Source organism: Silene latifolia, chromosome 3 (genome assembly GCF_048544455.1).
Source record: "Silene latifolia isolate original U9 population chromosome 3, ASM4854445v1, whole genome shotgun sequence".
Classification (NCBI taxonomy): Eukaryota; Viridiplantae; Streptophyta; class Magnoliopsida; order Caryophyllales; family Caryophyllaceae; genus Silene; species Silene latifolia.
In genome coordinates, this window is record NC_133528.1 from 144,425,036 (window position 1) to 144,449,192 (window position 24,157).

The 24,157-nt window shown below is 38.3% G+C and overlaps 1 long non-coding RNA gene across 1 annotated transcript; it reads left to right on the forward strand.

The window, feature by feature from the left end:
- The first annotated feature begins 4,040 nt into the window (after positions 1-4,040).
- Positions 4,041-5,450, forward strand: LOC141646394 (uncharacterized). The gene is made up of 2 exons (XR_012545537.1): positions 4,041-4,124; positions 4,772-5,450. It is a non-coding gene; the product is annotated as an uncharacterized LOC141646394 (long non-coding RNA).
- Positions 5,451-24,157: the final 18,707 nt, after the last annotated feature.

The window sequence follows — 24,157 nt, forward strand, 5'->3', positions numbered from 1 at the left end:
AACTAAAATTAAAGTCTACAACAATTAGAAAACAGTTTACAAACCGATTCTATCCTACCATTGTTTACAATATGACACTTGCTACTTATAAAAACAACACTAAATAGATAGTATTCCGCATAACATAAATATTATAGGCCAATAAGTTTTGATCGACGAATTCCACATTTCCACCACACCACTGTGCCATCATGCTCTTTTTACTTAACCACCTCAAAAAACAACAAACCTTTCACTAAATAGACATTAAATACCCATGAAATACGTAAATAACGAAAATCAATATATATGACCATGTCCTATTAGATGTTAAAGAGAAAAAACCAAGTCTTTTGCCATAAGTGAGGAAGTATTGGGATTGAAGAGAATAATTAGTAATGAGTACCATTTTCTACCGTTCGAAAATAACTCAGGCATCGTTGTTGTGTTTCTAAAATTATCGACATTCAGTATCTCCAATGATCATCGTTGGCATATATTGATTTTTCTCCAACTCTGCAAAAACAAACGGAAAAAGAATTAAAATTAAGTCTACAATAATTGAGCAAGAGTATATACTTCTCAAATATCGTTAAATATATACATACAATAAAATGTTAATTTGAATAACTAAATATGAACATAGGGCAAGAGGTAGTAGGAGATCAGTTGTAGAGTGGGAGATTGAAGCACTTAGGGTGAAAATGGTTGATCAGAGATAGATTTAAAAGGACAAAAATATGCGTTACATGCAAGAGGAATTGATGGGGTGGGTGATTAATGGCAATAATAACATTAATTAGTAAAATGATGGTGACTTAACAGTTTTAAGTAAGAAGAAGATGATACATTTCTTAGATATTAAAGCTTTAAATTGAACATAATTACGTAGATTAGATGGCTTTGAATTGAATGATGATATATGGTCTTTTGGAGTGATATTGTCCACATGGCAACCGTGTCATTTGTAAATCAAATGTGGCATTGCGTTAATCAGACGTGGCATTTTACAATCACAAATGGCTTTGTTGACGTGGACTTTATGAGCCATTTTAGTTTAGGCTTTTAATAGTATTTTATAGATTGAAAGTTTTTTTATTTAATATATTCTCTCTTTTGACTTCGGTAAAGCCGCTAAGAAAGTTAGCGGTTTCCCTATTTCTCTATTTTTCATAAGCTTATGGCATTTATTATCTGAAAAATGACAAGGAGATAAAGCCGCTAAGAAACTTAGCGACTTTGCCTAAAAATTGGAAAAAAAATAAAAGTGATGACGTGGACACCATTGGGGCAAAATAGTTTTGAATGAACCCCAATTTTCTAATAATTTTGCTAATAAACACCAATTTGCCAAAAAATTCCTATAAAGAAATAACACCGTGGTACCAAACTGAAACGAACTCATGTGAATATTTTGAAGTTTGGATACTAATTCATCTTCAAATTTATAAACATCAAGAATTAGAACCTAACTAATTGTGTTGGCATGTTGGCTTAACAATTTGGATATGAGTGCTTACTTGCTGCAGAACTTCGATCAGCTTTTCTTTATTATAACCTAAAAAAAAGAGTTGAACCTATATAAACAATTACCAAAAAGCAGTGCATTCATAATATTTCGATAATCTTTTACACAAAATCACATCCCAAACGATGTTAAACAAAGCAAGAGCTTATAATTTCACACTTACACATTCCATGATATGGCTAGCTAGCCACTGCACTTCATACAAAATCACCTTGCCTTGGAAAAAAGGAAACAAATACATAAAATCAAAACCACAACAACACGAGAAACTTTTCACTGATATGATTTAAGTTTAAATGTTTTCATACCATAAAAAACATTGAACATCAGCCTCCAAGTCTTCCTGCCACAAGTTTCGTTAACATTGCACATCAACCTCTTATTAGTGTTCCTCCTGCAAGTTTTGTTATTTGTCAATTCAGAAGAATCTAAATGGAACAATGATATTACAAAGTTACTCAAAGCCAAACTAATTAACTATCCATTATTATTCAAAGGCCACTGGAAACTCACCATGAGTAAAAGAGAGATAAAATTATAAAATTAAGGTAAATAAATACAGGAAAGATAGAAATAGGTACTTTAGTAGGAGAAAACGATTTAGATATATACCGTCTTACATTATATTTACGAAAAAGGGGAAATGAGCATTGAATAAGAGAGGAACAAACAACATTAGGTCGACGAAGGTTGTCGTAGATGATTGAATCTGAATGGTTATTCAAACTGTGCACTTTTAAACCCAATTCGGTTATATATGGCTGAAATCTTAGGGATGCAAATATGATTTGTACATGTATCATCATCTTAATAAAAAATAACGTAATTAAAAAAACAAAAAATATCAATTTACAATTATGAATGTATTTACTAAGAAACCTCTTGAATTCTCAACGTTTGTTACTGTAGCAATAAAGAGTACTCCGTATGAAATTTAGTGTGGGAATGCGATCCGTTTGGCAGTAAAGAGTAAGAAATTTAACTAATGAAATTTATGGCAGTAAGCCAGTAAATAACTTGGTGAAAAAGTTAAATTAAAACGAAGTCCAGCTGGCTTTTTTCAATCCTACGTGGATTTGTCCGCTTGGCGTTTATTAACCATTTTAGAGGAGGCTTTTAATAATATTTATAGATGTTAATCGGCCTTTGTTCTTTAATTAGCCTAGTTGTACACATTTTTCCACTACTTCACAACATTCCACATCCCTTCTCCCTCTCGAATCACTCCGCCTCCACAGTAGCATAAGACGGTTACTACTCATCCAACATTTCAAATCAATCGCACCTATTTTCCATTTCACTGTATTAGAACACCATTCTAGCGTGATCAATGCGAATAATCATATATTTGCGTTGTTGTGCCTCGAAATTTGTATAGATCTATTGCTAATTGTATCTGGGTCTCCATAATTTTTGAAAAGCTAATTTCAAAAGAGGCGGTGTATTATTTTATGTTAAAATTTTCATTTTTAACTATATTTTCACACTTTAATCATTATTATATATCTTTTTTCTTGTTTTAGTATATTTTTACTACTTTTATTATACTCTTTATTGTAGATCTGATGCTCTTGTTAGTACTAAATCATCCTTGTATTTGTGTTTCAAGAAAATATTCTTTTTTTTTAATTTAAATATGTTTTTAAGACTTTTTCCTTTTTAGCATTTTTTATATTTAGTTTTTTTTTCTATATTAATGAGGTACTTTAGTATTTTTTTTCAATTTAAATATACTTTTTTTTGGACTACTATTTAAATTATTTTCCATAATTATTTTCTGATGATTATTGTGTTTGTGTCATGAACCATAGTTAAATTATTCAACAAAAATTTCATTCTTTTTAATTTTTTTTCCTTTAAAATATTTCTAGTATTTTTTATTTTAAATAAAGAATGGCTTATATACGCAACGTTATTTTTTTTGCTGGTTATTAAATATTTGATCATTTAGAAAAATAAAATAAATATTTTAATTATTTTTTTAATAATTTAATTAATGACAAAAATCTGATCAATCATAAATATCATATAGTAAAGACAAATTAACTTGATTGATATTTTTTTTTTGTTGAAGTAACTTGATTATTTTCTACTACGTATAATGTTCAATGGAGATTTGTTTTAGAAAAAATGAAAGTAAAAGCTTCTGAAGAAAAGGAACTATCCAGTTTGTATTAATTTTCTATACAATTTTCCATTTATTTTATCTTTAGTGTAAGATTGAATTTGTTTAATTTTTTTTTATCATAAGTTTTTTAACATATGAATATGAATATATGATTAAGATTAATCTAAATATAAATTGAGGAGATGAGAGGAGAGGGGAGAGAGAAATTAAATGTTGTATAAATCATGGGAGGTCCCATATACACACAATTCTCTCAAATCAATCAGCCAATCAGAAGCCAAAGAAAAACCCAACTTTTATACTATGTAGATATTATAACCCAACTCAGTTTCCATACCAACTGTCGGAAAAAAAAAAAAAAAAAACTCAATTTCCATACCCTATATCAATCAATATCAATTGCAGTATTTCACCGCCTCCCAAATTTCTCCTCTCTGCCTCTCTTCTGTTTCTCATCTACCCTTTCTCCTACAATTTTATTATTATATCGTAAGTGTATTTTTTTTCTTTAGGTTTTTTATATAATGTTATCTATGCATGTTGATCGTTGAATCAGAAGTATATTACGAAGTATATTGTTGCTGGTTGAAGTTTGATAATTATTTTTATACTGTAACCGATTAATAAATTTGTAGGAGTATTAAAAGACATGAATCGTATTCCTCGGTTTCGATCGTTATTACTTCGTTATTACTTCCTTTGTCCGGTTTGATTCTATACGTTTGTTTAATATATGTGATTAATAAATTTGTAGAAGTACTTTAAAAGACATGAATCGTATTCCTCGGTTTCAATCGTTAATTATTACTTCCTTAGTCCGGTTTGATTCTATAAATTTTGGATTATCATTACTTGTTTAGTTATGAGTTCTGAAAACGGTATTTTCTTTTTTCAAACCAAATATCTCGCAAATATTACTATACAACCAGTTATATAATAAGCATTGTACAACTCTATACATTAATCTGAGCTTATGTGTAATTTTTCTGAGTTTGTAAGCGTTTTTTTTTTTTTTATGTTTAAGTGTGTGAGTTCAAAAACTTAATCATACAACTGGTTGTATAATCTACTAAGGTAGTTATGTTTCATCATTAACTATCGTAATATACTAATATCGATTGTAATCTATGTTTTAGGTAATTGCAACCAGAAGACCGTAAAGTTCTACGGTATGATTCCAACCAAAAATATGAATCGAGAATCGTCGGAAGAGCAATTGATGAGCCAAGCCTTTGGTGATAGGAGAAATACAATATACGGCGAGAAAATGTTGAACAAAACTAACGAAGTACGCAAACTTATTCAGAAATTAAAGGATGACGCTCCTAAGCATGATCTTGTTCGCGAGAAAAAAACAAACAAAGAATTAGTAGCAAAGGTATCACGCCTTGAAGAGAAGTGTATGAATCTTGAGAAGGGTATTGAGTCGCAGAAAAAAACGTATATGGAACGAGAAAGGGAGAAGAATCGAGCGTTTGAAGAGGAGATGTTGAAAGCGGAACAGAAATTGAAGAAGTTGGAGGTCGAGAGGGACGAGCTGATGGAACGGATAGCGAGTATGGAAGAGCAATTTAAGAAGTTGGAGCTCGAGACTCAGAAATTGGTTGATGGAAACACAAATGAGTATGAGGATATTATGTTCGGAAATGAAGACGATACTGTCTATGTCGATTTCGACCAACTAGTAGGAAATTTCTAGGTTTACTAAGTTTAAAGTTAGCAGTAGTCTCATACTGTGAGTGAGTATGAGACGGTTCCATTGTGTAAAAGATAACCTATTTATTAGCAATAAATGAATAACCTTTTTTTACAAAAGTGGACCGTCTCATGTGAGATGCATTTCGTTTTGAACAGGATTTAATTGCCCATAATAAGATGGGCAATTAAATTCAGTGTTTCGTTTTGAACAGGATTTAAATTCAGTGTTTCGTTTCAATGATGAATCCGAATCTCGTAGGGGAAGAGTTCTCGTTTAAACGAACTAGAGCTGTCCATTGTAGGGGGTTGGCCTAGAGTGGTCTTCAAATTAAACCGCTTTCCCCCCTAACTCGCAATTTGTGAAATGTGAATGACTGAATTCAGTGCGTTGTTTTTAATGATCAAGCCAAGCTAAATGTTGTACGAGAAGTGTCTTTGTTTAAATGAGTTGAGTTGAAGGTGGCCATTTAAGTGGATTAGCCTACACAGTCTTCAAACCGCCTTGCCCCTAACTCGCGACACAAACCAGCCTAGACAACATCTCCCCTCTAATCGGTTCATATCAGTTTACCCGTTCAAGCCCCGCAAGAAAATAGTCAAATACGTGTTTAGTCAAGCCCGACTAAACCCAACATCGGGAACGATTGTTTAGCCAAGCATCATTGGTTCAAACAAAGATGTAAAAATATTTACGAGTGGTCTTTCTTACCTGGTGTATGTGAAGGAGTGAGAAATAACCCTACAGTATGAATACAACCGTTTCATATAAGCTGTTGCTATAAGTCCAAATAATGTGCATATTCTATTTAGCGTGTCTCGGTTAATTGTTTGTCTTACTACTTTAGGAATGCTTTTGAAGGTAATTGAATCCTCTACACTTAATTTGGTCTACTTTTGATTTAATAATTGACTCTATTCACTTTCCTTGGTCTTTACCTGCTAAAACCAAAGAAAATAAATGATCGGGACGGAAGGGTATTGTAAATAGATGGCGATACGGCACAATGTACCAAGACGATGCATGGTAATGGGGGCTTTAAAGGGATTGGTTAAGGGAATGTGTATTGTTAAATATTGTTCTTGTGACTTGACCTTCCTCATCCTTGACCCTTGTTCACCGGTGGAAATTAGTTAGGTTGGGGAGTATTGTTGTTTCACTTGGCTAGCTTCGCCGACTTAGGTTGAACACGGGAGTGGGAACTGAGGTGTGGTGCCCTTGACCTTCAATTAGATGCCTACTCGTGGAAAAGGGATGGGGATAATTGGGAAGATAGATGCAGACCTAAGGACCTAATTAGACCATCGCTTGGATACCATGTGTAATACCGAATATTTCGAGACTTCTAAAGGAACTTTGGGATTAGTGAGCTAGAGCACCTTAAGCTTGATGAGATGCTACTTGCGAGTGAGGTAATGGTTGTGCGGTGGATCAAGTATGACCTATACTAGACCAAGTGTGAGTATAATAGACCGAGTGAGTGTGCAGTGGAGTGGAGGGTGTAGTGGACCGAGTGGATGGCACGCAGCCGAGTACGAGCAGTACTCGACCGAGTGAGTGGCACTCGCGAGTGGTCTGTGAGTGCACCGTGTTAGTAGGCGATATAACTTATGTCGATACTTTTTTTTCCCACCTAACCCTAAATCATTTCCTTCCTCGCTCCTCTGTAAGCCTCCAAATCCTCTCCCTTCTCTCTAAAAGCCTCCTAAACACTTCTCCTTGGATCTTTAGCTTTGAATTGAAGACTCTACACCATTCTCCTTCTTCCTTTCATCTTGCAAGTAATATATACCTTTCCTCTTTCTTTTACCAAACCCTAATTTTTGGGGGTTTTTATGGGGGTTATTAACTAGTGAATATATTATTAGTAATATGGGTAATTAAAGGGTATTAATAAGGGATTTTGTATTATATAAGTATACAGGATATATAGTGATGGCTATTATCTAATTTATGTAGGACGAGGCGGTTTTATGAGATAGGACCTTGCTTTCTTCGAGTAGCTTATGAAGTATGCTAAAAGGTACGATTTTCCTACTCGGTTTTGGTCATATGAATGCTTGTTTGTGTGTCCATTGTCATTGTTTCCATGGTAGAGGTAGTATTGCATCTTAATGATATTGGGGATTATGTGAGTCTTTTGTTGATGTCGGAGTCGCATTATGACATGATAATGGAATATGGTGACTCAATGAGTCAAGTTTATTATAAATACTTGTTCATGACATATATTGGGATTATGTGTCATGAGGAGTCGCATATTTGGAATGTTGTATTACATATTGCATACATGTCTTTGTTGTATATGTTGGAGGTTGTTGGTGGAGTTGTGGTGGTGATAAATTGGTTGTTGAGGAGATGTAAGACGGGTCGTGAGACCGTCCTACGCTTGGGTCGCCTCTTGGAGCTTCCCACTTCAAGAGGGACGTGCACGTTTATGATTTGAGTACGGAGGGGCTCGTGTTTTGTCACGATGCCTGGTAGTGTCCGGTTAGCTCTCGGAGTCGGTACCACGGACGTGTTTTGAGTACCTATTTTCGGGCTGCGATCCGGCTATTTGGTGGCGGTGTACCGATGCTATCACCGGTTTGTTGGTACCCCGGACGTGTTCCCGATACCGGTGAGGTGGTTATGGAATTGTGGTGGATGGTGAGTTGTGACTTGTGTACTTCATTGCTGCATTGCACAATCATATTCATGTGTCGTGTCTTGAGTATTTTATTTATTGAAACTGACGTGTGTTGGTTGTGTGTAATTGTCACCTACTTTAATTGGGGTGGCTTGTGTTGATTTATATGATATTTTCGATCATGTTGGAGCCGTTTGAGTGCAGGTTTGGTTTTGGTATCTAGCGAAGGCCAAGCTACAGACACTTGTAGTCGAGTTGCATAGTTGGTAGATGACATAGACTTTAGTTGAGTTGTAGATTGTATAATTCACACTTGTTGTTCATTATTCATTATGTAATTAACTAAATATGTTATTTATACAAAGTGTTGCTTAATTTTAGTTCCGATTCACTGACTCGGGAAACCGAGATGATGACATGCATCTCGCGATTATCTTGGCCGGGTAAGAAGGGGGTGTTTGTAACACCCCCATACTCCAAGTGCCTTACCAGGACCACTCAGGTATAAGGATACTACCATCTCGGTTGCCCGAGGTACTGAATATCATAAGACAATAAAGAAACGTACTTTTAAAGTAATTATAGATTAAGTGATTACATGTTCAAACCAAAACTAATAAAAGGAATTACAAGGTTCTCATACGGTCTACGGCTAAAACTATCAAAGCTACTAGACTTCGTCTAACACAGCGGAAGACTTCTAACTGCCACGTGATGACTCATCCCAGCTATCCCATACGCGTCATATCACACCTGCTCAATAACTGCTCACCACCCCCGAATGGATCACCACAGTTTTTAAAACATTTAAACGGGGTCAGTACTAATCACACAATTCAATACATATATCAACAATAAGATAAACAGACAACCTGAATCACACACACACACACACACACACACCACCAACTCCCATCGTCTCAATCCGATCGTCCACTTTGGACCACCACGCTGGGGGACCGCAGCCGTTCCCACCTAAGCCCCGCTCATCGTACGAGCGATAACCCTGTCCCATTAATGTGCACATCCCCTTTCGTGGCGGGTTCCACGAAGGGCGAAACTAGGGCGTGAGATCACTCCCGCAAGTGACCCCACTCAGCCGAGAACGCATCTCGAGAACCATCAACAAACACAACCACAATCACAAACACAATTACAATTACAATCATCATATCAATCACTAACTACAGCACATCACCAATATCCCATTATGGGACTAATACTGAGTAGGAAATCCTACCTGGATAGCACAACACGCAGACGATATCTACTTTGTCTCAAAACGCCTCTTCTATGAACTCTCCTCCTACCATACAACACATAGATACTACTATTCAATTACTATTCATAAAAACCCCCAATTCCTAAATTGGGGTTTCACTAATCTTAACAAAACATTATATAAATTACATTAAAAGCTTACCCTCGACGCAAGGAATCCAACGACACAAACTACGATGCAAACCGACCGTCTGAACTCCGGGAATTGTCAAGAACGCGATTAGGAAGAAGACAAGTTGCTTTCTCTCTTAAACAGGTTTTAGGTTTTGTAAAAAGTGATTTAGAACAAAGACGAATTGGTTTAAATACCTTAATCGCGTAATTAACAAAACCCGAGAAAACTCCCCGTAAAACCGGACACTCGATCGAGTACCCAAGGTACTCGATCGAGTACCCCCTACTCGATCGAGTACCCCAGCTACTCGATCGAGTACCCAACAGGTCAGAAACTATTTTATTTCGCAACTTGCCCTTACTCGACAGAGTAAGGGCTACTCGATAGAGTACCCCAAGACTTATAAATACGGAGTATTACAGTCTTCCCTCCTTAAAAGGAACTTCGTCCCCGAAGTTCAACCCATACATAAAAACAACCATACCGACTCGACCAAGACACAACAACTTAGCTAAGGACTCGAGAACTCGACCGAACATAGAACATGAACTCTTAACCCCCATTCTACCAGCTATGTTTACTTCCACAACATGACTCACTATATCGTATCTACCACATATATATCTTTCACGACACCAACTCCATACATAACCAACTACCATCCTCTAATGCTGCTAGCTCCATAATATCATCAACTATCAAATCCAATACCAAGACACTCATAGACATCAAACGGGATGTTACATTCTACCACCCTTAAAAGGAACTTCGTCCTCGAAGTTTACTCACACTCGTAACCTCATCATCCAACTGTCAATACTAGCAAAATATTCTCACACTCCTAAACATCACGCTACTACAAGCACGGTCATGACCTTTAATAAAATCACCCACAACACGAATCGATCTTTTATTCTACATCAAGACTCAACTTCCGAATATATTACCATATGTACAACCATCAAAATCTGTTTTATCGCATCCTACTCCTCTTAAGACAAATGTTACGTCCTCGTAACTCACTAATACCAAACCATATCTATATCTCATTACCCTCTGTACCACCACATGTCAAAGATAACCGTCTATAAACCAAACACTCACCATTCTTATATCCAAGGCTCCCATACATAAACATTTCTCATTCCTCAGCTCATTCGGCATAGCACCTAACCTATACCATAAACTCGTAGCAAATCACCATACTAACTCTCCATTATCACTGCAAACCAGCATACCTCGCTATGTAAAGCACTTATCTTCCAGAAGCATAACTCACGATCCGCACTCGTTACGTACACGCACACTAGATCCTCAAGTTCTTTCTTTCATTACCGCAAAATTCATACACAACTTAACATGACACTAATTTCCCCAACACCCCACACTCACTGTCTCAACAAAAGATTATGAACTACCTGCCGCTTTCAGCTCATTACAACACATGATCCACGAATCATTTCCCATTACCATGTCTACCGATGTCTCATCTGAAAACAAGATCAACATTACCGTAACAACCTCTCACAACCGCGTCCCATCAACAGATTATCACTATCCCATGACAACAACGAAACATATACAACTCTATTTCACATCATACTCTACCTCATTCCCAACTTAACCTAGTAACGAAAACATAAATAAGCAAGACAACTGTCTATCAGCACAAACTGAAACTCGTAGAGAGCAACATCAAACAAAACAACAATCCATGTATAACTGGTATGTACTTTCGAAACTCGAATCATAATCACCCCGCCTACTCCACCACAACCGGTGACGGCATCACAACGCCGCCACCAACAGCCACACCGTAGTGCGAAAATACCCGCATCACAACACTAAATATCGAGCCCGGATCACCACCCGAGGCACCACAACCACATCGATAGACATCACAACTACATACGATTCCATAAATATCGCCTCGGAAATAACCTTTCGGACAAGGAAACTTACTCCAATCCACTTTACTCTATCACAACGCAACATATTATATGAAATAACAGATAAGCATCTCATGAACATCATCTCTACCATTTCACGGAATACACGTGTGTTATTAATACACATAAAATTATAACTAGCCATGTCAAATTAATCAAATTATTACCTTTTTGGATATCATTCAATTAAACTACCGTGTCCAACATATATATATTACAGAACATTCATAAAATAGCTTTATAATTATCACACCGTACCACTTCTTGTGAGGTCAGAACCTCACACAAACATTTACACATATCATAGACCCGTAATCACAACCAACTAGTCAATCCTGACCACGTAAGTTACCACTCAACAAAGGTTACCCTTTGTCCGAGCTTAACTCGCATGCCCCTCATCACATTCTTCCATTCGCATCACCAAAGACCTTTCGCCATACATAACCATAGAGCTAACACTCATTATGAGAAACCACCTCCTAAGACTATGTCTTATACTTCCTGACAACCATACTTTTATCAATTCAGTCTTTACAAAATCAGCCTCTTTAGAATTGCCACTTTTCTAATATACACTTTTCCTTAACCACTAGTCAAAGACCATAACACTACCACTTTGTCCAGGACATCAAACCTCTTCACTCATCTCTAAATATCATGATTTCTTTTCTATCTTTGGTTAACATCCCAAACAACGAACATCGAATCCATGAACAAAAAAATTATCTCAACATTCTTCCCAATATTTTCCTTAATTGAATCATCATCCATTTCTCCACCAAAATCTCATATCATGCAGATATTCTTCTAACTTCTTACTTTCCTTAATTCCTCGAAACTCATTATCAATCATGTTGTCTTGAAACTCCTATATAACCTTGACTAACATCTTTGTGATACTATCACACATTTCGATGATTCCTTACCTTTACATCACATAACTCCGGTGAACATTTTCCTCAGCTTACTTTTATCCTTCTTTTCTCTTTACACTCAATAATACCAATTTAATAGCTCAACTCCTTATTACTTCTATCTAACCCTTTTGTGCACCAATTACCTTCTCATCGCTCCAAGACTCAAATCCCATTATTTTATATCGATATCATTTCCCTCTTTCTTACCACAAATATTCTCTTATTGTGTCATCAATCACCCTTGCCACTAATACATCCATAGAATCAACGTTCTTGTTCAACAATTGCATCTCCTTCTTACATCTCTAGAAATCAAAATTCCTTTCATACCGCCAATTACCCAAGGAACTCACACAGTAGTTTCATCTTTTAATAAACCTCCCAAACTCACTCACTGTCTATAAATACACCTCGCGACATGTCTCCACAAAGTTCACTATATATTACTCTTCTCAACCCCTTTAAACGAACTTTCACTACCTAAATCCATAACCCACACGACTCCTAACCATTTCCCTCCTTAACTCTTTACACATCTCAAGCTGCCACTATCCACATTCTTACTTTCAATCTTTTCATTCTCACGTTCATTATACTCACATCATCCCTTGTCTATATTCACTTATTTCTACATTACTCAACACACAATCATATCACTCATCCCGTCTCGCAAAACGTGCGCCTTGCCTCAATAAACTATACCAATCTTCCTTTTCTTTTTCCACCATCTATCATAATCACTCATAATTCATGTCCTCCCCACCGAACTCATACTCATCATAGTGCCACTCTTTACAACATAAGATTGGGTAACTTACGCGTCAGGACCAACACATACGTAAAACAATGCATAAAGAAGTAATACAACACCTTTGAATTAAACGTAATATGCAACGAATGTCAAAAGACAAACATACGACCCGAAATACGCATATGACCATACGGACCCCACTCGATCGAGTACGAGAACCTACTCGATCGAGTTGAGGCTACTCGATCGAGTGCCCAACATGCTCGATCGAGTGCCCCGACTCAGAACCCAAATAGACCTTCGATCTCGACTTACTCGACCGAGTAGCGGCTACTCGATCGAGTGACCCCATACTCGATCGAGTGCCCGAGGTACTCGATCGAGTGCCCAAAACACGATTCTGGTCAAAATAACGACAAGTACCCACTCGATCGAATCAAACCCACTCGATCGAGTCATGCAGACTTCGTGAATACTACCCGCATGTTATCTCACATACCCTAACGTACTATGCATTCATTATTATTTCAACATTATGATTACAACTACGCATTCAAATCAGCGCGACTCCTCATACAATCAACAAAATAATCTACTTCGTGTTATTAAGTGCCACGTTATAAACAACCATCATGCTTTTCATCCAATTCGTTATACAAAACACATATCATTGAACCTCTATTCTTCATGTTACTACTTACCAAAAGTCAAACATTACCACCTATCATGCTCATATAACATTCAACTTTCAATCATGTATTACTCGCATGTTTTAAATTTTCATAACTTTTCATAACACAAACCACACCCATACACTACAAATCCTATTTCCATGTTGCTAATACAACAACATTACAAATCCACTTCATCACACATCATCATATACGAACTACATTGTTTTTCTACCATATCATTCATCATTCTCATATACTTTTTCAACGATTCCAACCAACATGTCAACCAACTATCATGCAACATACTTTCAACAAACCATATACAACACAATTAACATACACGTCACACATATACCCACGGACTCCACGTTCCCATACCATGTGACTGGCTTAAGTATCATGGGGCCAAGATTTTGAAGTGAGGGCGCCTACTCACCCAAAACCTAGCATCAGGTGGGGCTCCCATTACACATACACCAGGTTCATTTTATTAGACTCCCTATGTTCATTATGTTCATTTGTTACAGTTCCAAGATCGTCGCTCGATACCATTTGTAACACCCCCATACTCCAAGTGCCTTACCAGGACCACTCGGGTATAAGGATACTACCATCTCGGTTGCCCGAGGTACCGAATATCATAAGACAATAAAGAAACGTACTTTTAAAGTAATTATAGATTAAGTGATTACATGTTCAAACCAAAACTAATAAAAGGAATTACAAGGTTCTCACACGGTCTACGGCTAAAACTATCAAAGCTACTAGACTTCGTCTAACACAATGGAAGACTTCTAACCGCCACGTGATGACTCATCCCGGCTATCCCATACGCGTCATATCACACTGCTCAATAATCGCTCACCACCCCGAATGGATCACCACAGTTTTTAAAACATTTAAACGGGTCGATACTAATCACACAATTCAATACATATATCAACAATAAGATAAAAGACAATACTGAATCACACACACACACACACACACACCACCAACTCCCATCGTCTCAATATCGACCGTCCTTTGGACCGGACCGCCCGATGGGGGACCGCAGCCGTTCCCACCTAAGCCCCGCTCATCGTACGAGCGATAACCCCGTCCCATTAATGTGCACATCCCCTTTCGTGGCGGGTTCCACGAAGGGCGAAACTAGGGCGTGAGATCACTCCCCAAGTGACCCCACTCAGCCGAGAACGCATCTCGAGAACCATCAACAAACACAACCACAATCACAAACACAATTACAATTACAATCATCATATCAATCACTAACTACAGCACATCACCAATATCCCATTATGGGACTAATACTGAGTAGGAAATCCTACCGGATAGCACAACACGCAGACGATATCTCTACAATTTGTCTCAAAACGCCTCTTCTATGAACTCTCCTCCTACCATACAACACATAGATACTACTATTCAATTACTATTCATAAAAACCCCCAATTCCTAAATTGGGGTTTCACTAATCTTAACAAAACATTATATAAATTACATTAAAAGCTTACCCTCGACGCAAGGAATCCAACGACACAAACTACGATGCAAACCGACCGTCTGAACTCCGGGAATTGTCAAGAACGCGATTAGGAAGAAGACAAGTTGCTTTCTCTCTTAAACAGGTTTTAGGTTTTGTAAAAAGTGATTTAGAACAAAGACGAATTGGTTTAAATACCTTAATCGCGTAATTAACAAAACCCGAGAAAACTCCCCCGTAAAACCGGACACTCGATCGAGTACCCAAGGTACTCGATCGAGTACCCCCCTACTCGATCGAGTACCCCAGCTACTCGATCGAGTACCCAACAGGTCAGAAACTATTTTATTTCGCAACTTGCCCTTACTCGACAGAGTAAGGGCTACTCGATAGAGTACCCCAAGACTTATAAATACGGAGTATTACAGTGTTACACCATGGAGTGGGTTCTAGTTGTGACCTAAGATACCAATTGCGAACCCGGGAGGGAGATAATCGGGAATACTTGTCTTGACCACGAACCCAGGAGGGAGGAGGGAGATACCTTGAGGCGTTTTCCTCTTAAACCGATTGTCTGAAAACTAGTCAATGAGACGTATGAATTTGAAACTTGTCGGTGGTGTAATCAAGTTCTAGGTCTTTCTCTGTTGTTATTTAGACCGTCATTCCATTACTTGTTCACTTAGTTTAGTAGATTTAGTTGGTTATTGATTTAGTTACTTAGTTTAGTATCAACCAACCTTTGATTTGCATAGCTAACTTGTAATTTGAGACGAACTAGTACTCGTTAGGTATGACAATTATGGCACAAACCAAACCAAAACTTAACCGAACCGAAGAAAAAAGTTCGATCCAAACCCAACTTTTATAAACTCAAACCCGATCCACTTTTTGAAAATCCATATCCAAACCCACCATTAGGAAACCCTAACTAAATCCAAACCCGATCTATTCATACACAAACCCGATCCCCTCAAATATTATTGAAAATTTAGGCTTTATTATGCTTGAAATTTCAACTTTGTCATACTAAAAGAATGTTTTATATGCACAAAATAAGTTTCGGATCGGGTTTTTGATTTTATGGTGGATCGGGTATATTGTGACACCCCATACTCCAAGTGCCTTACCAGGACCACTCAGGTATAGGAACGTCACCATCTCGGTTACCCGAGGCAATGATAATCAAAAGTGTAATACTCCGTATTTATAAGTCTTGGGGTACTCTATCGAGTAGCCCTTACTCTGTCGAGTAAGGGCAAGTTGCGAAATAAAATAGTTTCTGACCTGTTGGGTACTCGATCGAGTAGCTGGGGTACTCGATCGAGTAGGGGGGTACTCGATCGAGTACCTTGGGTACTCGATCGAGTGTCCGGTTTTACGGGGGAGTTTTCTCGGGTTTTGTTAATTACGCGATTAAGGTATTTAAACCAATTCGTCTTTGTTCTAAATCACTTTTTACAAAACCTAAAACCTGTTTAAGAGAGAAAGCAACTAGTTCTTCTTCCTAATCGCGTTCTTGACAATTCCCGGAGTTCAGACGGTCGGTTTGCATCGTAGTTTGTGTCGTTGGAGTCCTTGCGTCGAGGGTAAGCTTTTAATGTAATTTATATAATGTTTTGTTAAGATTAGTGAAACCCCAATTTAGGAATTGGGGGTTTTTATGAATAGTAATTGAATAGTAGTATCTATGTGTTGTATGGTAGGAGGAGAGTTCATAGAAGAGGCGTTTTGAGACAAATTTGTAGATATCGTCTGCGTGTTGTGCTATCCGGTAGGATTTCCTACTCGTATTAGTCCCATAATGGGATATTGGTGATGTCTTTGTAGTTAGTTGATTGATATGATGATTGTAATTGTAATTGTGATTGTGATTGTGGTTGTGTTTGTGATGGTTCTCGAGATGCGTTCTCTACCGAGTGGGGTCACTTGCGGGAGTGATCTCACGCCCTAGTTTCGCCCTTCGTGGAACCCGCCACGAAAGGGGATGTGCACATTAATGGGACGGGGTTATCGCTCGTATGATGAGCGGGGCTTAGGTGGGAACGGCTGCGGTCCCCCATGGCGTGGCGGGTCCGGTGGGATCGATTGAGACGATGGGAGTTGGTGGTGTGTGTGTGTGTGTGTGTGTGTGTGTGTGATTCCATTTGTCTGTTTATCTTATTGTTGATATATGTATTGAATTGTGTGATTAGTACTGACCCCGTTTAAATGTTTTAAAAACTGTGGTGATCCATTCGGGGGTGGTGAGCAGTTATTGAGCAGGTGTGATATGACGCGTATGGGATAGCTGGGATGAGTCATCACGTGGCAGTTAGAAGTCTTCCGCTGTGTCCGACGAAGTCTAGTAGCTTTGATAGTTTTAGCTGTAGACCGTATGAGAACCTTGTAATTCCTTTTGTTAGTTTTGGTTTTATAATGTAATCACTTAAACTTATTTAATAAAGTATGTTTCTTCATTGTCTTATGATTATCATGCCTCGGGTAACCGAGATGGTGGCATCCTTATACCTGAGTGGTCCTGGTAAGGCACTTGGAGTATGGGGGTGTTACAAATGGTATCAGAGCGACGATCTTGGAACCTTTAACAAATGAACATAATGAACATAGGGAGTCTAATAAAATGAACCTGGTGTATGTGTAATGGGAGCCCCGGCTGATGCTAGGTTTTGGGTGAGTAGGCGCCCTCACTTCAAAATCTTGGCCCCATGATACTTAAGCCAGTCACATGGTATGGGAACGTGGAGTCCGTGGGTATATGTGTGACGTGTATGTTAATTGTGTTGTATATGGTTTGTTGAAAGTATGTTGCATGATAGTTGGTTGACATGTTGGTTGGAATCGTTGAAAAAGTATATGAGAATGATGAATGATATGGTAGAAAAAGAATGTAGTTCGTATATGATGATGTGTGATGAAGTGGATTTGTAATGTTGTTGTATTAGCAACATGGAAATAGGATTTGTAGTGTATGGGTGTGGTTTGTGTTATGAAAAGTTATGAAAATTTAAAACATGCGGGTAATACATGATTGAAAGTTGAATGTTATATGAGCATGATAGATGGTAATGTTTGACTTCTGGTAAGTAGTAACATGAAGAATAGAGGTTCAATGATATGTGTTTTATATAACGAATTGGATGAAAAGCATGATGGTTGTTTATAACGTGGCACTTGATAACACGAAGTAGATTATTTTGTTAATTGTATGAGGAGTCGCGCAGATTTGAATGCGTAGTTGTAATCATAATGTTGAAATAATAATGAATGCATAGTACGTTAGGGTATGTGAGATAACATGCGGGTAGTATTCACGAAGTCTGCATGACTCGATCGAGTGGGTTTGATTCGATCGAGTGGGTACTTGTCGTTATTTTGACCGTAATCGTGTTTACGGGCACTCGATCGAGTACCTCGGGCACTCGATCGAGTATGGGGTCACTCGATCGAGTAGCCGGGCTACTCGATCGAGTAAGTCGAGATCGAAGGTCTATTTGGGTTCGGAGTGGGGCACTCGATCGAGCATGTTGGGCACTCGATCGAGTAGCCTCAACTCGATCGAGTAGGTTCTGGTACTCGATCGAGTGGGGTCTGTGCAGGTCATATGCGTATTTCGGGTCATATGTTTGTCTTTTGACATTCGTTGCATATTACGTTTAATTCAAAGGTGTTGTATTACTTCTTTATGCATTGTTTTACGTATGTGTTGGTCCTGAAGCGTAAGTTACCCAATCTTATGATGTAAAGAGTGGCACTATGATGAGTATGAGTTCGGTGGGGAGGACATGAGTTATATGTGATTATGATAGATGGTGGAAAAAGAAAAGGAAGATTGGTATAGTTTATTGAGGCAAGGCGCACGTTTTGCGAGACGGGATGAGTGATATGATTGTGTGTTGGGTAATGTAGAAATAAGTGAATATAGACAAGGGATGATGTGAGTATAATGAACGTGAGAATGAAAAGATTGAAAGTAAGAATGTGGATAGTGGCAGCTTGAGATGTGTAAAGAGTTAAGGAGGGAAATGGTTAGGAGTCGTGTGGGTTATGGATTTAGGTAGTGAAAGTTCGTTTAAAGGGGTTCAGAAGAGTAATATATAGTGAACTTTGTGGAGACATGTCGCGAGGTGTATTTATAGACAGTGAGTGAGTTTGGGAGGTTTATTAAAAGATGAAACTACTGTGTGAGTTCCTTGGGTAATTGGCGGTATGAAAGGAATTTTGATTTCTAGAGATGTAAGAAGGAGATGCAATTGTTGAACAAGAACGTTGATTCTATGGATGTATTAGTGGCAAGGGTGATTGATGACATAATAAGAGAATATTTGTGGTAAGAAAGAGGGAGATGATATCGATATAAAATAATGGGATTTGAGTTTTGGAGCGATGAGAAGGTAATTGGTGCACAAAAGGGTTAGATAGAAGTAATAAGGAGTTGAGCTATTAAATTGGTATTATTGAGTGTAAAGAGAAAAGAAGGATAAAAGTAAGCTGAGGAAAATGTTCACCGGAGTTATGTGATGTAAAGGTAAGGAATCATCGAAATGTGTGATAGTATCACGAAGATGTTAGCTGAAGGTTATATAGGAGTTTCAGGACAACATGATTGATAATGAGTTTCGAGGAATTAAGGAAAGTAAGAAGTTAGAAGAATATCTGCATGATATGAGATTTTGGTGGAGAAATGGATGATGATTCAATTAAGGAAAATATTGGGAAGAATGTTGAGATAATTTTGTTCATGGATTCGATGTTCGTTGTTTGGGATGTTAACCAAAGATAGAAAAGAAATCATGATATTTAGAGATGAGTGAAGAGGTTTGATGTCCGAACAGTGGTAGTGTTATGGTCTTTGACTAGTGGTTAAGGAAAAGTGTATATTAGAAAAGTGGCAATTCTAAAGAGGCTGATTTTGTAAAGACTGAATTGATAAAAGTATGGTTGTCAGGAAGTATAAGACATAGTCTTAGGAGGTGGTTTCTCATAATGAGTGTTAGTGGTATGGTTATGTATGGCGAAGGTCTTTGGTGATGCGAATGGAAAAATGTGATGAGGGGCATGCGAGTTAAGCTCGGGAAAGAGGTAACCTTTGTTGGGTGGTAACTTACGTGGTCGGGATTGACTAGTTGGTTGTGATTACGGGTCTATGATATGTGTAAATGTTTGTGTGAGGTTCGGACCTCACAAGAAGTGGTATGGTGTGATAATTATAAAGCTATTTTATGAATGTTCTGTAATATATATATGTTGGACACGGTAGTTTAATTGAATGATATCCAAAAAGGTAATAATTTGATTAATTTGACATGGCTAGTTATAATTTTATGTGTATTAATAACACACGTGTATTCCGTGAAATGGTAGAGATGATGTTCATGAGATGCTTATCTGTTATCTCATATAATATGTTGCGTTGTGATAGAGTAAAGTGGATTGGAGTAAGTTTCCTTGTCCGAAAGGTTATTTCCGAGGCAGTATTTATGGAATCGTATGTAGTTGTGATGTCTATCGATGTGGTTGTGGTGCCTCGGGTGGTGATCCGGGCTCGATATTTAGTGTTGTGATGCGGGTATTTTCGCACTACGGTGTGGCTGTTGGTGGCGGCGTTGTGATGCCGTCACCGGTTGTGGTGGAGTAGGCGGGGTGATTATGATTCGAGTTTCGAAAGTACATACCAGTTATACATGGATTGTTGTTTTGTTTGATGTTGCTCTCTACGAGTTTCAGTTTGTGCTGATAGACAGTTGTCTTGCTTATTTATGTTTTCGTTACTAGGTTAAGTTGGGAATGAGGTAGAGTATGATGTGAAATAGAGTTGTATATGTTTCGTTGTTGTCATGGGATAGTGATAATCTGTTGATGGGACGCGGTTGTGAGAGGTTGTTACGGTAATGTTGATCTTGTTTTCAGATGAGACATCGGTAGACATGGTAATGGGAAATGATTCGTGGATCATGTGTTGTAATGAGCTGAAAGCGGCAGGTAGTTCATAATCTTTTGTTGAGACAGTGAGTGTGGGGTGTTGGGGAAATTAGTGTCATGTTAAGTTGTGTATGAATTTTGCGGTAATGAAAGAAAGAACTTGAGGATCTAGTGTGCGTGTACGTAACGAGTGCGGATCGTGAGTTATGCTTCTGGAAGATAAGTGCTTTACATAGCGAGGTATGCTGGTTTGCAGTGATAATGGAGAGTTAGTATGGTGATTTTGCTACGAGCCTTATGGTATAGGTTAGGGGTGTGCAGATTGATTTGAAGTATGAGAACTGTTGAAGTAAGAGAGCCTTGAGAAATAGGAGTGATTATGGAAATGAAGTTATAGGCAGTTATCTTTGACATAGGGTGGTGATGAGGATAATGAGATAATATAGCTAAGGGTTTAGTATTAGCGAGTTACGAGGACGTAACATTTGTCTTAAGAGGAGTAGGATGCAATAAAAGAGAGTTTCATGGTGGTGCATGCGGTAATATAATTGGAAGTAGAGTGTTAGCGTAGCGTAAAGGAGGGATTTGTTTTGTGGACAATACTTATAAAAGGCCATGGCCGTGCTCGTAGTAGTGTGATGCTTCAGAGTGTGGGAATATTTTATATAATGTTGACAGTTGGAGGATGATGTTATGAGTGTGAGTAAACTTCGAGGACGAAGTTCCTTTTAAGGGTGGTGGAATGTAACATTCCGTTTGAGGTCTATGAGTGTCTTGGAATTGGGTTTGATAGTTGATGTTGATAGTTGATGATATTATGGAGCTAGCAACATTAGAGGATGGTAGTTGATTATGTGTGGAGTTGGTGTCGTGAGAGATATATATGTGGAAGATACGATATAGTGAGTCATGTTGTGGAAGTAAACATAGTTGGTAGAATGGGGGTTAAGAGTTCATGTTCTATGTTCGGTCGAGTTCTCGAGTCCTTAGCTAAGTTGTTGTGTCTTGGTCGAGTCAGTATGGTTGTTTTTATGTATGGGTTGAACTTCGGGGACGAAGTTCCTTTTAAGGAGGGAAGACTGTAATACTCCGTATTTATAAGTCTTGGGGTACTCTATCGAGTAGCCCTTACTCTGTCGAGTAAGGGCAAGTTGCGAAATAAAATAGTTTCGACTGTTGGGTACTCGATCGAGTAGTCGGGGTACTCGATCGAGTAGGGGGTACTCGATCGAGTACCTTGGGTACTCGATCGAGTGTCCGGTTTTACGGGGAGTTTTTCGGGTTTTGTTAATTATGCGATTAAGGTATTTAAACCAATTCGTCTTTGTTCTAAATCACTTTTTACAAAACCTAAAACCTGTTTAAGAGAGAAAGCAACTAGTTCTTCTTCCTAATCGCGTTCTTGACAATTCCCGGAGTTCAGACGGTCGGTTTGCATCGTAGTTTGTGTCGTTGGAGTCCTTGCGTCGAGGGTAAGCTTTTAATGTAATTTATATAATGTTTTGTTAAGATTAGTGAAACCCCAATTTAGGAATTGGGGGTTTTTATGAATAGTAATTGAATAGTAGTATCTATGTGTTGTATGGTAGGAGGAGAGTTCATAGAAGAGGCGTTTTGAGACAGTTTTGTAGATATCGTCTGCGTGTTGTGCTATCCGGGTAGGATTTCCTACTCAAGTATTAGTCCCATAATGGGATATTGGTGATGTCTTTGTAGTTAGTTGATTGATATGATGATTGTAATTGTAATTGTGATTGTGATTGTGGTTGTGTTTGTGATGGTTCTCGAGATGCGTTCTCGGCTGAGTGGGGTCACTTGCGGGAGTGATCTCACGCCCTAGTTTCGCCCTTCGTGGAACCCGCCACGAAAGGGGATGTGCACATTAATGGGACAGGGTTATCGCTCGTACGATGAGCGGGGCTTAGGTGGGAACGGCTGCGGTCCCCCATCGCGGTGGCGGTCCAAAGTGGACGGTCGTATTGAGACGATGGGAGTTGGTGGTGTGTGTGTGTGTGTGTGTGTGTGTGTGAGTTCATTGTCTGTTTATCTTATTGTTGATATATGTATTGAATTGTGTGATTAGTATCGACCCGTTTAAATGTTTTAAAACGTGGTGATCCATTCGGGGTGGTGAGCGATTATTGAGCAGTGTGTGATATGACGCGTATGGGATAGCCGGGATGAGTCATCACGTGGCAGTTAGAAGTCTTCGCCGTGTCGACGAAGTCTAGTAGCTTTGATAGTTTTAGTCTGAGACCGTATGAGAACCTTGTAATTCCTTTTGTTAGTTTTGGTTTTATAATGTAATCACTTAAACTTATTTAATAAAGTATGTTTCTTCATTGTCTTATGATTATCATGCCTCGGGTAACCGAGATGGTGGCATCCTTATACCTGAGTGGTCCTGGTAAGGCACTTGGAGTATGGGGGTGTTACAAAAAGACAATAAAGAAACGTACTTTAAAAGTAAATATAATTTATGTGATTACATGCTCAAAGCCAAAACTGATAAATCCAATACATTCAAAACCAAAAGTGTCTACTACCAAAACTGAACAACTAAAACATCGTCTGACACAGCGGAAGACTCTTCTAATGCCAAGTGATGACTCATCCCAGCTAGCCCAAATGCATCATATCAAACCTGCTCAACAACTGCTTACCATCCCCGAATGGATCACCACAGTTTTACAAAACAAACAACGGGGTCAGTACTAATTACACAATACAAATCACAACAAGACAAATGCCAAACAGCTCAATCGTCACATCAAACCCCAAACTCCATAATCAATCTCCACATAACTGACTACACACTAAAGTGTGTAGTCCTGCCAGAGTACCCATCGCAACAGATACTCCACACCGCCAGTGGGGGACCGCAGCCGTTCCCACCTAAGCCCCGTTCATCTCCATCGAGCGATAAACCCATGTTCATTAATGTGCACATCCCTTCTGTGGCGGGTTCCACATAAGGCGAATCAAGGGCGTGAAACCACTCCCGCAAGTGACTCCACTCAGCCAGGGAGGGACGCACCCTGAAGATCACAGACAGATACAACCACAACAATCAACGATATTAATCAACAACCGTCACAA